The sequence below is a fragment of the Ziziphus jujuba genome, chromosome 4 (assembly GCF_031755915.1).
Source record: "Ziziphus jujuba cultivar Dongzao chromosome 4, ASM3175591v1".
NCBI classification, from domain to species: domain Eukaryota; kingdom Viridiplantae; phylum Streptophyta; class Magnoliopsida; order Rosales; family Rhamnaceae; genus Ziziphus; species Ziziphus jujuba.
In genome coordinates, this window is record NC_083382.1 from 27474022 (window position 1) to 27477648 (window position 3627).

The 3627-nt window shown below is 29.5% G+C and overlaps 1 long non-coding RNA gene across 1 annotated transcript; it reads right to left on the reverse strand.

The window, feature by feature from the left end:
• Nucleotides 1-2532: 2532 nt before the first annotated feature.
• On the reverse strand, nucleotides 2533-3627 carry LOC112491202 (uncharacterized). The gene is made up of 2 exons (XR_003055485.3): nucleotides 3473-3627; nucleotides 2533-3067 (listed from the first exon to the last, which is right to left on the reverse strand). It is a non-coding gene; the product is annotated as an uncharacterized LOC112491202 (long non-coding RNA).

Below are 3627 nucleotides of genomic sequence, written 5' to 3' on the forward strand. Positions count from 1 at the left end.
TAATTTAATATTTTCTTTATTATTTTTAATGTAAATTTGTTATGATTTTGCTTATTTTATTTATGACATTTTGTGTACAATTTAATAACTATTATTAAAATTATTTTTGTTTCTTATTATACATTCTAGATGTTTAATTTAATGTATTTTATTTATAGTTTATTTAATTAATTATTTCTTGATTTTTGGGGTACAATTATTGGGTTTTGTGAAAATGTTTTAAAAGAGGAACTTTTCCAACTGAGTGAACTGTGCGGGTTTTGCGAGAAAACAATATTTCAATTGCTTATTATTTATTTGATTATTTATTATTAATTAATCAAGTTCATCTTATCATTATATTATTATTATTATTATTATAACTATGTCATAGTTAGGGTCACTTATTGAGATGATTAGCATCTCATATTTTTTAAATTTCATTCCCCTATATCCAGGTTAGTAGACGTTGATTGTCTGGAAGCAAGTTCGATGTCTTATTCGTTGCTGAAAGTTCAAGGAGCCTTAGTTACTTTTCTTCACTATCTTGTATTGTTTCTTTTATCCTTTGTTGTATTAACTTTCATATTTAATTGTATCTTGATAAAACTCTGTATACTGTTTTGGACATTTATATATTTAATTATGCACTGATTTTCTGTTATTCATTTGAAGTTCTGCAAATTTATGGAATTAAATTGTAGTAAGGTGGGAAGAATAAGGTGGTGCATATAGAAGTGTGTTTTCAGTGCAAGGAATTTGTGGTAAATCCAACCCTTAGGGGTTCTGCCGGATTTTCCATGGAGGGTCCGGTAGGGTTTTTCTGGGATCAGAGCTTGTTTAGGGTTCCGATGAGGGATCTTGGACGGGTCCTGACAGTTTCGCTAGTCTACGAACTCATATCAACGAGTACTTCACAACCATACATAAGTCAAAGCTCAATTTCACAAAATAAAAAGTCAACTCTTGCACACTCGGATAGTTCGAACCTCAACTTGTTTTACTCATAACTTTCAAACCGTAGCTCCGTTTCGACGTGCTACTAGTCTGCGGACTCAGGTCAATGCATACTTCGCAATGGTGCCTTGGTCAACCTAGAATTCTTACCAAGTCAAAAAGTCAAAATTTGACCCTTCTCAGTCAATGACGATAAACTTTGGTCAACTTGAGAAATTTCAAGTGTACTTCAGGACGTGTGTTACATTAGGAAAGGAAATTGATAACCATAGCTTGGCTCTAGAGGAAGTTCCAAGGTTCCCAGCATGTTGGTTTATTTCTAAAGCTAAAAACAAAAAAATAAAAAAAATTAACAAAAGTATTGTAGTAATATAAAATTTTGAAACTATGCAAAGTTATTTTTGCATTGCGACTAGAAACTCTCTATAATCTTTCTTATTAGAGTCTCATATAACATCTCTTTTTAAAAAGAGAAACATATAAAAACATTTTCCATACTCTTATATATATATATATAATTAAGTTCAAATGAGAATATTCTTAACTTTTAATTTAATCTGTTGGCTTTAAATCATGTAAATATTCACATGTTTCCTATTCATAATAGGATAAGTAAGTTTAATCATTAAAGTTGTTAGTTTGGATGTAATATCACATCATGTATATGTAAATGCAGTCTCACCGACTCTAAAAATTCAAACCTATACATCTTCAAGTTAAAAAATTGATATTATCCTCATTTGAACGAGACTATATATATATGTAAGATATCTAGCATTTTTATTTCCTTTTTATTTTATTTTCTTTTCTTTTCTTTTTTGTTTTTTTTGGTGTCCATCTCTACCAATCATTAACATGATGTTATTAACAAAGACATAAAAAAAAAGGAAAAAAAAGAAGAAAAAAGAAGAAGAAAGAGTTGTTGTAGCTAAAATTCTAGAAAATAAGTGTCAAATCGATACTGTAGCTAAAAGTTTTTAACCACAACATAGAATGGCTAAAAGAACTTTTACCTATAATTATTTATGTAACTAAAATTAATTATTATGGTTAAAAGCTATTTTGTTGCCATTAAAAGTGCTTGGCTACAAGCAATTTATTGTGGTTAAAAACTTACTGGTTAATGCTTTTTTCTTTCCTATAATAAAATTAACTGTTTTTTAATATAAGTCTAATATTTTAAAAAAAAAATTATGAAATTTAGTGTTTTAAAGTTGCATGGTTGTCTCTAATAATGAAGTGAATAATGCATATATAGATTTTATTTCTGATCAATTTCATATTATTCTGAATATCTGAGTCTGATCTTCTTGTTTTGGATTTTTCCAATTATATCTCATCCATAACATAAGGCAAAAAGAAGACGAGGACATCACCATTCTTTCATTTTCCAGATTTAAACAAAAACCAAATGATAACTAGAAAATCACCGTTTTGAGTTTTGACAATACAAAGCAGCTTTTTAACCATGTATATCTTCTTCAACTTTTGACTGTTTCTTAATGTGATAAGTGAACTGAGTAGGGGGGAAAAAAATTGACGAGAATAAGTGATATATAACATATTATAATCCCACGAAAGAATAAAATAAAAGAATAAAATAAAAGAGGCATGTGGAACTTTATTGCATACAAGTTAATTACTGCAAATACAATTCTTATGTATTAATCACAAATAAAGCATTCTTATAAGGACCCCCCTCTTTGTCTCTCACACACATTATACATATATAAACCTTTCAGAGTTTTATGCATAGAAACAAATCCAAAAGACTTTTTTTTTCGTTTTTTTTTTTTTTATATTGGAGACAGGGAATTCAAACTCGAATTATTGTCCCAATAATATATTACTGACTTTATTCTTAATTAAAAAAACAAATACCTGCTGCTGAAACTAGTCACCAAGAAATAACTGAAAGAAACAATCACATATATGGTAGCTAGCTAGCAAGAGGCAGGGGAAGTTTTTGGAAAATAGTCAGTCAGGCTCTACGTACTTCCTGGTGGTCTATGGCATTTGCGGTTGTATGGACTGCAAATTGTCGTTGGTGGTGGTGGGCTGTAGCAACTTCTCGTTTTGTTTATCGAACAATATACTAGTGGCGCTAATGATCCATTCACAGCTCCTTTTGCTGCAACAATTAGCAGACATATATATGTATATATTCATATGTTTGTGTTGGAGTAGAGAATTATATTATATATGTAATTCGGGTCAAAAATTAAACAATAACAATATTAACCTCTGATTTTTTTTTTTCCTCGTGAAAATTATATCAAACCCCAAAAGAAAGACCAATCAAAATTGATAGATTATATATGTAGTGATCGTGTATATTGAAATTGATTCATATGGGACTTTTAAACGGGGAAATGGGTGTATTGTAAGTGATAGATGATGGTGTTAGGTGCATATAAATCACAAGGACTGTTAGTCTGTTACACATGCATATAACATATATACATGGAATATAATATACATATATATATATATATATATGTATATAAGCAAAATGGTACTAATTTAGTTCTCTCACCTATTAGTTGTCGAGCATAAACGGAAGGAAAAGAAGGAATGGAAGCTAAGAGAATGCAGAGAATGAGAAAAGCCTTCATTTTGGAAAAATTGGTGCTCAACTTATTCCCTTTTCTCTTTTATTTATAGTATGTATAGAGGCAAGTGGGTGGGCGA